The sequence below is a fragment of the Adiantum capillus-veneris genome, chromosome 8 (assembly GCF_014529385.1).
Source record: "Adiantum capillus-veneris isolate H3 chromosome 8, ASM1452938v2, whole genome shotgun sequence".
NCBI classification, from domain to species: Eukaryota; Viridiplantae; Streptophyta; class Polypodiopsida; order Polypodiales; family Pteridaceae; genus Adiantum; species Adiantum capillus-veneris.
The window spans coordinates 150,709,759-150,724,709 of NC_140938.1; the positions used below are offsets into that span (position 1 = coordinate 150,709,759).

The window sequence follows — 14,951 nt, forward strand, 5'->3', positions numbered from 1 at the left end:
TTGGTGTGTGTCTTGGTGTGAGATTATTTGTGTGCGTTTTGTTGCACCTCCTCTTGGGTTTGACAAGATCTCTCTTGTGTCCTAGTTCGCATCCCATAACTAGGTGGTGCCCCTTTACTTGTTTAGCTATGGATTTGTTGTTGTTGTTTATTGCATGTGGTTGCCCTAGCCCCATTGAGTAGCACGGGAGCCTTGAGGGGTGTTTAGAGTTCTCCTCTCTTATTGGCCACCCCAAATCGCCTTAGCACCATGCCGGATGGGACCAAACGAAAGATTATCCTTGATAATAAATATATTTGAGGGATATAGAATTTTTTGTATGTGAAGATCACACTATTAAGCAACAAATGATGTGTCGCAAGGCATATGAGGAGAGGAATAAGAAAAACAAGGAGATAGCTCACAAAGAAAATGTACCCAATTTGAATCTCTTTCAAATAGGGTGAAAGCATGACTGGGTGGACACCAAAGCTGTGTCCGGGACATCACTATTTGGCAAATTAATAGCTGTAATATGTTTGACAAAGATAGAAGAACCCAAGGCGTGTGATATATCATTGGATAGCTCTTGAAGAGGAGAATCTAAAAAAGCTATTTGGCACCAAATTTAGAATTAATTTGCAAAAAATTTACCGTGCGCCACGTCTAATAGTGCAGCTATTCAAAACTAGTAATCAACCTATAAAAGTCTACCATCGAGTCACGCTTTCACCCAATATTCTTGTGTAAACTTGCGCCCAATCTACTTTGGATCCCTAAGATTTGGCTACAAAGAGGTCTGCTCTATCTTTTCCCTGCAATCTAAAGGTAGAGGTAAGGGCATTGGTTTGACCTTCTTTGCCACGGTCTTGTACTTTGTTTCCCCACACACTATAGGTGCTTGATAGTTGTTTTCCTTCTTTGCAAAAGCCTTCACCCTATACATATCCAAAGTATAGAATTTAATAGCATGCAGTTCCTCTTGGTCACTAGAGACCATTATGAATTTAAGATCACCTATTGTATCTACAAATGAAAGCTGTCCAAAGACACCTATAATGTACTCACTATCCTCTAGCACCCCAATATTCTTAAATCTTGTTTGTGTATTATGTACATATTGTAGAGTACTTTTCTTCATTCCTTCAATTTTTGTGAAGCATATTGATCCATTCCTTGTGAACCCGAGAAAACATGTGGAAAGAATATCTTGCATAGTTGGATCAAGTTTCGGGGGATTCACTTCATATACAAAACAAAATGCCACCTACGAGTGGACAACTTTGATAAAACCCCTATATACGACTCATATTAGGGAATATGACCCCCCTGATAAAACCCCTATATACGACTCATATTAGGGAATATGACTCCCCCTTTCTACTCTTATACAACAATCACATGATCTAACTGAGTAAAACTAGTCAAAGAGTGTGTAGCATACAGACTGGCTTTGTACTAAGGAACCACTTTTGTTGATAACTAGATGTACCCTCAATGTGTCTTAGTTTGGATTTCAAACTATGTGCCCATCAGCTTGCACTCTAGCTACTTGTCCAATCTTGATCCATCCAAATCTGGTGTAAATGAATCCTTGACCTACTCCAAATCAGCTCTTATCTATGATCAGCTTGATGCAAAATTTGATGTGTGACGTGATTAAAAACTTTCCCTAAATTCATCCAAGTGCTAGTGCACATTGTTGACCAATCGTTTTATAAGTAATCAACCTAGGTTAGGTCCCCCCCCCCCCCCCCCCCTACCCATCAATATGATACCCCCTCCCTTATTTTTAATCTTAGGAGATAAATAATTGGGGGCCTGCCCCTAACTGCGCTTATGTAGCTTGTAGAAAAACCCCCTCCCCTACACTTACGTGGTGCGGTAAGTTCTCCATGGTGAGACCCCCAGGGATCAAGTGACATCTTGTTATCATTTGTACCACACTTTACATGGGTACTTGGCCAAAAGCCCTCATTTCCCTATTATAATTAAATTATATGGTTGCCTTTGGAAGAGGATTCTCATGCAAGCTATCATGGTCTCTTTGATGGTTTACACACACGTTGAGGAGTTGCACATATTTCTTATCGTCTTTACTTTTATCCTTGTGTAAGCCAATCCATCATCCTTCACCTTTGCCATCCATCCATACACCTATGATGAATGGTCTCACTAAGATGAGTGGGTAGGTAGACATCTCTTGCACAAAGAATTTATTATCATCCTTTACATATCCTACAGCTACTTTGACATTAAGTCAAACCATATAGGTTTCCTAAGGAGTCTTTTGAATCTCTTATCATCCATCCATGATCTATGTCAGTTGGCCACCTCTTCTTCATGTAGAGACTTTTGGACACGATGTTGATTTCAGAGACATGATCAATGAAGGCTATATAGGGATCATCGTAATCTCCCACCTTGACTAAGGTTTCTATGGTGGCCATCCATAAAGAGAAGGTTTATTGTGCTTCCAGTGGAATGCATGGTAGCATGCTGCCATGCTTTCATCATGGTCATTGTTATGTACCTGTATTCCTTATACCTTTGAAGTATCCTCTTCACCCAATTATTGTATCTTCTTCTTGATTATGTCTATGATTTCTTCATCGAACTCCCACTTCGCAATCCCAAGTACCTCATCCAATATAAACTCAACTTTATTGCTCAAAATTATTTCTTCGAATACCTTCTTCACATTTGTAGTAGCCTCTATATCTAATTGCTTATTATATGCAAGAATACATTCTTTGATTTTTTTCTTTCAGTTGATGTATCCGAAGTGTATCCTCCATGGGTATTTTTGATGGTGGAACCTGCTGCAATGAGACTTCTCTTGGAGGAATAATATCTCTATTTCCTCAAATTTGGGTAGCCCTTTTTGAGGTTCCTTCATCTCCATTTTTGTGTTTGCACATTTCTTCTATGAAGCTTCACGATTTATGAAATTTTTAATATATGCATGAACTGACAAAGCATCAATCGGATCATTCCACCTTTTTGTTTAACGAATACAATTTCTAGATTTTTGCACTATATATGTAGTTACCTTTTTATTTATAGCAGACTCTAGAGAATATGGCCATAACTCATCTGATACCTGCTCATCATTGCTTAGACTCTTACTTCAATCTTCATGCCATAGGCTGCTGGCTTAGCCTGGCTTGTGACCATGTCTTCAACTAGCTTCCACATTCCACATTCTTCAAAGTTGGTCCTCAAAAGTAATCATGCTCTATGAGATGAATCTTTCCATCCTTGAAAAACAAAAGTTCTTTGATCAAAGCATCCTTAAATCTATCACAATCTCTCCTGGTATGATCAGTGCTATCGCACCATATGCATCTATTTACAAAATCTTGCTTGTTTGGTGCTCTTTGCTCTTATGGGCCTTTTCTTCTAGCCTTGCAAGTTTCAAGTTTATCTCTCACATGCACTTTACCAACGCATCTAGTGTGGATTCTTCCATTTTTAGAGTTGAATTAATTGGCTTTGACGCCTTTTTGGTGTGATAGAAAGAGAAGTGACATTAGACACCACCATTTTGTCTCATCGACATTGTCTCTTGGCAAGTAGTGAAACTGCATCTTTGACTTATTTCCATTATATGTTCAATCCTTGCTTTGTACTCTTGTCCTCTAAGAGTAGTTCAAGAGTCTCTTGAACCTTTGGTCCTATAGCTTACTAAGTATATTTTGTCTTTTCTCTATCCAAGTAATGTCTTTTTGTTGTTGATGATTGAGCATAGCGATGCTGAAGATCCGTTAATAATTTAGTGATGAAAGTACCTTCTTTTGGCTTTACAACACACTCTAGGAATTTCCTTTCTATAACCCTCTCATCATCCTCTATGAAGTATTCATCCTTTAAAGCAACCTTGAAAGACTCTCAATCTTCAACATGCTTAGCCCTTATGGTCTTCACACAATTTCAAACCTCCGACACCATAAGAAGTTTAGAACTTCTCTTCATCTCAATTCCTAGCACCTGTTTAACTCCATCTCCTTCTCATAGTGATGGAGATACTTCATGATCCATCAACTAATCAATCTTGTCAATAATCAAGTGAAGCACTTTTGTGGTTCAAATTTCCCTCCTTTTTGCACCTTGTTGCTACTGCATGTTTTCACATTTATTTTGGAAAATATTGTATGTTGTGCAATGCAAAATTCTTTAACAGTTTCATGTGAAGCAAGGCTTCTGGTGTACACCGATACAACCCATTGACTTCAAATCAAGCGCATTGGTATACAAGTTTGCGGAACTAGTAAAATATGGATATCTGCTCCCATTATATGTGTGGCAAAATCAAGTTAGGATATCTACCTAGCATTACAGGCTATCGTGCAAGGCACTTTTGTTTTGGTTGTCACGTTTGAGGCCCTCACTCTCCGCAAAGGCTTACAATTCTGCATGCAAGGCATGCAAGCGAGGTGAATTCAATTCTACCACCTCATGAATTATGCTTCTGCTATCACACTAGCAACTCTGTCAAGGACACTATAAGTGATGGATTGTTTACCATGATTTTTGGCTCCTGTCAACACACAACAACACTAAAGGAACCTAAATCTAGGACTTATTTCATAGGCAAAGTGCCCTATTTAAGTCATCCTTGTACTGTCACAACCCCTACAAGATCGATGGGTCAAGATGTGACTCGTGTTCTCTGTTACCTCTCTCAATGAGAGCGTCATAGAGGCAGATTGTTGCATACTTATAAGAAAAGCTGCAAGCCACGCATAAGATGCGTAAGAGCACGCAGATTGGGTACACACTCCAACAACTTAAGGAAAGTTCCTTAGCCCAGCATGCTCTCTTTCTTCTTTCTCTTGAAGAATAATGACAACTTTCTTAGAAGCTTTTGATACATGGTTTCTCGTGAGTCAGCCTGAACCAAGGTGCTCTAACTCTCAGCTAGAAAGTGGCCAAGATGTCACCCAAATTTGTCTTCATCGGCTCGTCGATTGAACACTAATTATTGGCATAATGGCTATGAGCCACAAAGGCTAAGAGCCATTGTCAGACCTAGGGTAAGACCCAAATGTTGGCATTTCTTGGGTAATTGTTCTCCAGCTTGATCAGATCTACCCACTACAGTCCCCATCGATGTTAATGACCAAGCAAGAGTCTTACCATTAAAGATGTTTTGGGTGTTCTATTAGCCCTACATGTTTTTTAGTGCCATAATCAAGTTGAGTTTCTGATACTCTTTAACTCACATCAGTTGATCTATAACATAGAGTCTAAAGGCAGCAAAGAATTGAGACATCATGGATGCTCATACGAGCTAGGCATCTCACTTGTGTGGATCGCTTGCTCTCTCTATAGCACTATGAGCGTCTATGGAAGCACAACTTTGAGGTAAGACCCGGCAGGTGATTACTAAATCACCCCATTGGCATTGAGGATCATAGTTTAATCTATTCCAGTTATACTTTCAAGGAACAAAGTCCACAATCTACCACAAGGTAGTGGACAATATAAACTTTTCAAGTTGATTCCAATCATTTTTGTACACGATCGACTATATTGGTTACTGTTACCTGCTAGTTGAGCAGTTTCTATAAATGGTCTTACCAAGGGGTTTGACTAAGTAGACTCTAACCAAGGGGTTTGGATTGCAAAGGCAACACCAAGGGTTACAAGTTTCACTTTCTTTGTCTTTGTCAAGGGGATGTTTAATCTAGAACTCTTTCATCCAACTTGCTCTTTAGCCACGTTGGTGTAGCCAAAGCGTGTCGACCCTAGTAGAGGGCACAGACAGTGATGTGTATGCTTATAGATGCATGGCACAGGGCTAGAGCAGATGGGAAGAACTTGTGCAAGCAAGTGGCAACGGAGATGTATGCTTTACGTGGTTTTCTATGCCAAAAAGGCTCTATATAGGGCCTAACAGGGTGGAAGACGAAGGGTGATCAAAGTGCTATTTTTTGGCCTAGATGTGTAGAGCTTGAAGTGCTAAAGAAGTAGGTCCAGACAGCTCATCAAACCGACCTACGGAGCCCAAGATATTATAGTTTGAACGTGCGGTGTGTTCCAGATTCTTGCGAGATAGGGTAGCTGGGGACAAGTGGACCAAGGTGATGTCAGTGTATGAACGGGTAGTGCTCAATTTATGGAGCAGATCCGTCTTTTGAGATTAAAGATCAGAACTACGGAAGGCGAGTTATGTCCAGATGAAATTTTGTCGGGGGCTAGGTTGGTGCCCACCTGACCGCATGGGGCGGGGTGCCATGTGATGATTTTGGAGCTCGGCCAGGGACTGTATGTATTCTCTGTAGGAAGTGAAGACTGTAGGAGTAGACAGCTTGTCAAACGGAGCCCGGAGTGGAAAGTTATGGAAGTCAGCAGAAGGTTGTATGCAGCTGCTCAGAGCTGATTGCAAATGAAATCTAGCATTTTTGCGGCCTTGGTTCAGGGTCTTGAAAAATCTTGAAGGGCGGCGTGGATCCGTGATCTCAAAGGTCGGGTCATCAACTCTCGAAGATATTTTACGGCTTTGGATGTGGGTCCTGAGGCAGATGGTTGTGGGAGGTTGGAAATGGACCATTTAAAGGAATTTTTTGATAAATTTTAGGGAACTTCGGGAGGCCTCAAAGACTTAAGTCTATATAGGATGCCATGTGGCGGGGCTTAGTCCCATATGGGGAGTGGCAGTGTGGTTTGCTAGGGTATAGTGTGGTTTGCTAGGGTATATGTATCGAGGGGGCGCCTCCCATTCAGCATCAAGTAAGCTGAGGAGCTCGTGAGCTCTTGTGGATATGGCACGAGCACCTATGGGCAAAGCTGGTGGCAGTGCCGGTTGTGCGGAATGCAAAGCCAGTTGAGGTAAGGCCAACAATAGATTATGTTGCTAGGAAGTTTCCAATTTATGATGTGCATGTGCCAGTGATGGATGAGCTTGTCAAAAAGGATAAGGCCCTTGTTGAAGTGCGTCAGTGTGCTAAAGAGGAAGAAGGTGTTAGGTTTCCAGAGTAGATAAGAAAGGGAGATCTTGTTCTTTTGGAAAGATTGCATGAGAAGATAGCGGATAGCAATCAAGTTGTAGAAACCGGAGATGAAGCAAGTGTGCCAAGCTTGGACGATGGTCAAGCTTTTTTGGAGCATCAGGCAGTACAAGCTGCTAAGATTGAGTTAGTGTATGATGCGGATGAAGATGGAGAGTCTAAGTCTATTTTCTAGGAGGCAAGTGATGAAGATGGACCGAATAATCCCACATCCTATGACGAGGAGATTGAGTCTAATAGGTCGGTGCTGGTAAAGGTAAAGCTGCCTAATTATCTGTCTAATAATGTGGTTGTAGCCAATGTGGAAGAAGAACAGGTTGAAGTGCCCAAGCAATTGAGGGAGGATATGCTATCAAAGGTGACATGTAGTGCTCTATTGGTGACCATGCTAATGAAGGTAGCAGCGGAAATGGTTTTGGCAGTGCAATTGGTTCAAAGCTGTGCAAAGAAGGATAAGTCTGAGTCCATGGATAGTCAAGTTGCCCTACCAAATCGTCAAGGAGATGATAAGAAGCACAAACCGAGGGGGTTGATCATATTTATGAAGCTCATGAGGTGATGGATGCTGACCAAAGAGAAGAGCACCTGGAGGTGCCCATGAATTTCCATGATGATGTTATAGATACAGGACTTTTGGATCAAGTATATAGTGGAAGTGAAACTGATTGGGGTTTTGATGATGCCAAGGATGCCATTGCCAGGAGTTTTTGAAGCAAGGGATTGCGCATATGTACACACACATGTATGGTGCATCGAATAAAGGATTACCCATTTTCCAGAGCCAGGTGGTTACGTGGGTCTCACATGTGTACAGGTAGGACAACGTGTACATAGTGCACCGATTTTCACTATCACCAGTACCAGTGTGTTTTTCTATAATAATGAGGAGTTGGTAGCACGTAAAACTTCTCGAGGAAGCTATCCACGAGCCGACGACATGAGGTAAGCAGGTGCGTTAGATGGCATCTAGTGGCGTCAGGAGGTCGAATGGGGTCAATACTTGCACGTGGATAAGTACGAACACAACGTGGGTGTTCTGTTGTGATAATTATGCAGAAATGTCATCATGAGGACCATATTTTGGGGTCACTTCACGTGGTTGCAAGATGCATTATTGGAAAAAGCTGAGTGCCAGGTGTGCGGATGATGCAAAAAGGTAACAACTATGCACTGTGAGGCCACTTTTTGGCATGTTCGGGGTCCGTTTGAGATCAACTAAAAAGCCAAGGGTGCCCAAGTAATAAAGCTAAGTGTGGGAACTGAAAAAACTTAGAGAAGACCAGAAAAAACGTGAAGAGAAGAGGAGGAACAACCACAACTGTGTTTTTGCTGTTTTTGGAGTCTGTTTTGGCCATAAACTGCTCATCCGAGGTCGGAGTTGAGCACTTTGACATTGTAGACTAGGGTTTTGGGCCATTCCATACGCGATGGTGCTTTCTATTTTGCCAAATTTCTCACTGTTTTTCTGCTATTTTCGTTGTGTAAGTTTCTCCTATGAGGAGAAGCTTCTGCTCCAATTTGTGATTGTATCTTGCATATTTTACCCATATTGTGTGAGCTATTTGCCCCATTGGTGTTGGCACAATCTTAATCGTATCTAAACATAAAAAATTCTCCTCTTTTGAGCTAAGTTTTTTGGGTGTGTGTGTGTGTGTGTGTGTGTGTGTGTGTGTGTGTGTAGAGTGGGTAAATGGGTAGTCTCTCTCCTCTCACTCCATCGGTGTGTTGCCCGTTTCGGTCACGCGGGTTGTGTAAGCCGAGTGGTGCCCTATAGTGTGTGTGTGTGTGTGTGTGTGATCCCAAGAGTGTGTGTCGAGTCATTATAGAGTTGTCATCCCGCACACATTCTTTTGGCGCCCCCACTGAGGATCTTCTTCGAGTACCTTCTGCTTCAAGCTTCAAGCTTCGAGATTCGGGATTACAGGTTACAGGCCACATGGACAGGTACAGGTACATGTGATTCACACAAGTACAGGTAGCTGGAGTAGAGTGATACATTGACAATGGAGTCGCTTGCAGTTGCCGTGGGTATGCATCATTCGGTGCCTGTTTGAGCGCATTGTCTACTCGCATTGTACGTTACTTGTGGAAACTACCATTGTACGCTGGGATGGGGGAAATGGGAATACACCCGAGATACAAGCTAACTGCCTCTCTATAGCCCAGCAGGTATCCAACACCCCAAGCCACGCAAAAACACGTACACACGCACACTATCCGTCAACCTTCACACCATGGACTCGCCTACGAGAAACTTCGATTGCACACAAACACCTTAACCGATGCACACATCAATGCACACAAGTCTGTAAACACACTCACACCGGGAGACCTCGCAAGCCTCGACCGCATACAAAATCACACTCAGTCTGCAACCACAATCAATCAATCTCTCTCTCTCTCTCTCTCTCTCTCTCTCTCTCTCTCTCTCTCTCTGCACACACACCAAAGACCCGGAGCCACCGCTACCACGGGCATACGACAAAAGACAAGATGCAAACGAGATTGACAGCGAACTCGGAAAAAAACACGAGCTAATTACGCATCACACAACCATTATTCAATACAATGATAGCGACCCTTGGCGGCTTAGTTCAAGCAGTGTAAGCTCCTCAAGAATCTCTCGGCAGCTCTCCTTTGATAGTGGGGCTTTCACGGCCCTTTTCAGCTTGGAATCCTCCTGAGCTCGCACTTAATCCCTTCTTCAAGAACTCACGGCCTTGCTTTCTCTATGAAGGTAGTCGCTCTACACACAACCCATGAGGGCAGCGCCCCTCCCGCCTTCAATTGGCCGGCCCCTGGCTCCTTCGTCCACTGCACAAGGCCTCTGGCCCACAACCTCTCCCCGTCTACTGCAGCTCGCCAACCTCTGCAAGGCGGCGTCCTGCCTTCTCAGAACCTCCACGCACCTGATGGCTTTCCCTTTCTCAACTGGCGGCTCTACAGGTCTCGCCACCTCGTGTGCTCAAGACCCTCCTCATCAACATGGCGGGCCTGCAGCCAACCACCTCTCCCTGTGGCCCGTCACTCTGCTCTGCCTCTCACCTCTTCTCTGCCATCGACCCCCACCCTCTTGCTTTTTCTCTAGGCCCCCCTCAGTGCTGAAAGATGGCGCCATCCTTGGCTGCGCCTTCTCCACCTCGTCTTCCTTGGCCGCCACCCTATGCAAGCTGCCCCCCTTAATGCTGAAGCCCTGACGGCCCCTCCTTACTGCTTCATGCGCCCCAGGCCGCCTCTCCTTCAGGTCCTTTTTGGCGCTCCCCTGCAGCAGCCCATGGCCGGCCTTTTCTCTCACCTCTCTGTCGATCCCTTTCTTCCAGTGCTCCCCCCCTCCTGTGGTTGCCCATGGCTGCCTCTAAGCTCCCCGTCAACTGCAGCCTTCCATGCAAACCTCGAACTGGCGAGGCTTTCTTTTTCCTGACGGGCTGCAGCCCACCACCTCACTGTATTTCTTTTTTTAGCACAAACCTTGACTTGGGCTGCTTTCCCACCACCCCGACTTGCCGAAGTTCGGAAAACGTTTTTTCTTCCCTTTGACCATGCTGCCTGCACACCCTTCAACTCCCAAGCTCCACCTTGAGCGCTCGTCGAGAGTATTAAAACCGCAATAGATCGTGAGTCACATCCACTTTGTAATAGCCCTCGGTGGACAAGCCACAACATACTTAGACTTCAAAGTAGACAAAAACACTTGAACTCATCGAGCTTGAGCAACCATTTTAGATACATCATTACTTTCTGACAAGGAAACCCACCATCCTTTAGCAACCTCAAACTGGGACTAGGAAAACTTGAAGATACCCTTGGACTGCTAAGTACCTCATCCGACATACATATCATAGAATCGTCTGCCTTCCAACTTTGAGAACCACAAATGACCTGTACAGTGCCGCCTTTGGCATACACATCCGGACAGTAGTGTCGCGCAGACAGCCTGCCCCAAATTCCATATCACAAACTTGATGGTACCTGCATCCAGCACTCCTTGTCCCGCTTACAAGCTTGTGATATCAACCTTTTCTCCTGTCGCCTGTGATAGTAGGAAACCCTTGCAGTTTCCCCTAGCAAATGCTTCATCGGATGTACCTGGCCCCTAGCACCATCAAACACTTGCCCAATGTCCCTGCCACTTGCCTGCAAACCACCATGCATGGACTTCTTGCATCTCCATGGGTCAACACAGTCGGACTGTACCATCATTGTCCAACCCCTCGTTGAGTATTCATGCTTAACCGTAGCATTATTTAGATACTATATCAGTGCATAAAAAGAAAATTGATAGATACTATGTACAGGAGCTAGATAAATAGCAGTAGATAGATAGAGTGAATCTAGTAGATAGATAGAGCTTCATTGTCTGCCGTAGCACCCGCCTGGGTCAAATGGAAAGCCATAAGCTCTCCTAACTGTGATGCAAGCTCCGTCGGGATCAAATACATGTCATTGAGGATAGCCATGCGTCCATAGTACATGCATAATCAACCTTTTTCCTGCACTTGTAAACCCGAGAACAATCCTCTCGTACAGCTTGGCATAGCATCAATTTTCAATTCCCTATACCCATACGCTAGCTTCATATATAAAACAAGCCTTTAAACCAACCTGTGAAGCATCTGCACCATACATCGTTAGTCTCTCACTTGCTAGAGAGCTCTCCATAGCATACTTCTCATCACGAGAGCTTTGCAAATAATGCAAAACTACCTGTAAAGCAGCTTTGAAAAGCATGTCCATCAATAGCATAACACCCACCTTTGGCAACTTGTCTTCCCTACCGCTGCTTCTTGGAGAACAAAACCTACCTGCTTCAAGCATATATCCCCTATTGTAGGTCCTTCAAACGGAATACATTCCATACTTGACTCATCATGCAAGCCTTTGTCTGCCATAGCCTTTGACACTCCGTCTTCAACCACATCATGGGAGAGCAAATCGGATTACTCGATTACCTTTGCCTGGTCTTCAAGGACTTCTTCTACGACCATATCATCTGCTAAGCAAAAGAGGAAGCCATGATCTATTACCTTGTTTTTTGGTAGGTCGACATCACCAACACCTTATGGAATGCATTGCCGCTCTTCAATACACTCAGTACGGCAAGGTTGCCCAACCCCCTGGCTAGCTTCCTCCTGCACAGCTTCGACCATTGCTTTGCCAACATCGTCACACTTTTCCTGCAAGCTCTGACCGATAGCTTCATTTGCTTCTTCATGCAGACACGCTTCAACCAGGACCGCATCCTTGCTAGCCGAGCTAACAGACTCTTGTACAACATCACACCACATTAGAGGAACAAATTGAAGCGAATGACCAGAATGGCTTACCAATGGCAAAGCAGCTACCTCCTTGACGCTTGAACTCCCCTTTGGCTTCATGGGTTGACGCAACTCCATTGTCGAGCTATATCCATAGTCTGCCGGCTTCAACAAACCCATCTCCAACTTCTTCTTTGCTTTCCTGCTCTTTGCCTTTGCCAAGCAAACTATTTGCGCATAGTCCTCTGCACCACCGCACTCGACCTTCTCTTTGATTCGCGGATGCAAGCAGGCTAAAAATTGCTCTCGCTTGAAATGGTCTCCATTTCGCACACATGTAGCAGCAGCTAGTCCCTCCCAAAGAGATTCAAATTTACCCAAAAACAAAGCAAAATCTTCATTTACATTCTGATTTAACTTGCTCAATTGCTCACCCAAGTCTGATGGAGAAACCCACTTCTAAAAAGCTTCAGCAAACTGCTTCCGAATCTCACTCAGCGAGCGCTGAGAGACTCTCGATCCACAACCTTAAATCCTTCAAACCAGGCTTTGGCTCCACCTTGTAGAACCAAGGGTAGTGCCTTCAATTTGGCTTCATGTCCACAAATTCTCAACTGCAACAGGTATAGCTCCAGATCGGAAAACCAATCCGTAGCCTCTAGTTCTTCTCCACCAAGCACCAAATCAATATCATGCATCATCTTCAAGCTTTAATGATTCACCGAGGAGCAATCAGTAGATCATCAGTGAAGGCACCACTGATGGGATGGGGGAAATGGGAACACACCTGATACACAAGCTAACTGCCTCTCTATAGCCCAGCAGGTATCCAACATCCCAAGCCACACAGAAACACATACACACGCACACTATCCGCCGACCTTCACACCATGGACTCACCTACGAGCAACTTCAGCTACACACAATCACCTTTATCGACGCACACATCAATGCACACAAATCTGTAAACACACTCACACCGGAAGACCTCGCAAGCCTCGACCGCATACAAAATCACACCCAGTCTGTAACCACAATCAATCTCTCTCTCTCTCTCTCTCTCTCTCTCTCTCTCTCTCTCTCGCTCGCTATATATATATATATATATATATATATATATATATATATATATATACCAAAGACCCGGAGCCACCGCTACCACGGGCATACAGCAAAAGACGAGATGCAAACGAGATTGATAGCGAACTCAGAAAAAAACACGAGCTAATTACGCATCACACAACCATTATTCAATACAATGATAGCGACCCTTGGCGGCCTAGTTCAAGCAGTGTAATTTCCTCAAGAATCTCTTGGCAGCTCTCCTTTGATAGTGTGGCTTTCACGGCCCTTTTCAGCTTGGAATCCTCCTGAACTCGCACTTGATCCCTTCTTCAAGAACTCACGGCCTTGCTTTCTTTATGAAGGTAGTCGCTCTACACACAACCCATGAGGGCAGTGCCCCTCCCTCGGCCTGGCCTAGACGAGGCCATGCGTGTCAGCTTTCAGGCTACAGCAACACGAAGTACTACTAGTACTAGTATATAACACAATCAGGTGCAGCCATGGCCGTTTCTGCTTCGCTAGCTGCTGTGCAGGGGGAATTATTACTAGAGCTTTATTTGTGGCAGCTATTCTACTAGTCTTAGCTGTGCTTATTCCGGCCACTCCCGTGTTGGGGCAAGGTAGTTGCTTGTGCATCGCTATAGTCCAAGGCAAATGCCGGGTTTATCGGCAGTACTGCACTGCCGGCTACTCGGGTGTATACGAGTCAGAGGATCCTCCGTGTGGTGAGTATATCATCATTGCGACTTCTTATTTACCTCTCTTTTTTTCTTTTTTTTTTTTACCAGAAACGCGCTGAGATTATATTAGAAAGCTCAAAAAAAAAAATTACATCACAGGGCTGTCGAGCGAGCCATGGGATAAAGCATAAACAGGATGTTTGACAAAACAATTACATCATAAGCTGTCGAGCCATGGGATAAAGCTAAAACGGGATGTTTGACACGAAAAAATCCTCCTGGCTACCATCAGACCTATCTATTTAACCACTAACAGCTAGACAAGCACCAACAGCTACTCCATAGGAGTAGGGAGCACATCAATCTCCTGCTGAATGAGTCTCAAAAAGTAGTTCCCATTCCTGGATCCTTGATTCCAAATGTGCTATTTCTGTGTCTTGCTGTTTCTCCCACTCCTCTCTAATCAACACTTTGTCAATAGTGTTCAGGGAAGCATCATGTTCAGCAAGTGCAGTCCTGTAGTGAAAATGGGCATCCTTCAGAATGTCCTTCCTGGTCCTGTAGAGGGTCACTTGGTCTTCTGCAATCCTCTTAGCCTGCACATTAACATCAGAAAAGAGAGACCTCAGACTAGGTGTCTGGTATGGCCCTTCAAAAATCATACAATTCCTCTGCTTCCAAGAGATCCACAAAAACTCGACTCTAGCTTTATTCCAAACAAGTGACAGAAATCCTGCATATTCTCCTAACAATAGCTGTTTCCATGAGGGGGAAAAACCCAAGACTCTATTTAACGGTTGGAGGACCAAAAAGTTGGCCGGACAGTTGATGAAGAGGTGGTAAATGTCTTCCACAACAAGCTGACATCTGCAACACCTCCCATCTCCCAGTTGGGCATGACTCATCCTTTTCCGTGTCCAGATGGCCTTGTGCAGAATCAGCCAGAGAAGTATTGATTT

The 14,951-nt window shown here is 44.1% G+C and overlaps 1 pseudogene; it reads right to left on the bottom strand.

The window, feature by feature from the left end:
- Positions 1-12,049: 12,049 nt before the first annotated feature.
- On the bottom strand, positions 12,050-12,945 carry LOC147453162 (uncharacterized; annotated as a pseudogene).
- Between the last annotated feature and the right edge of the window lie 2,006 nt (positions 12,946-14,951).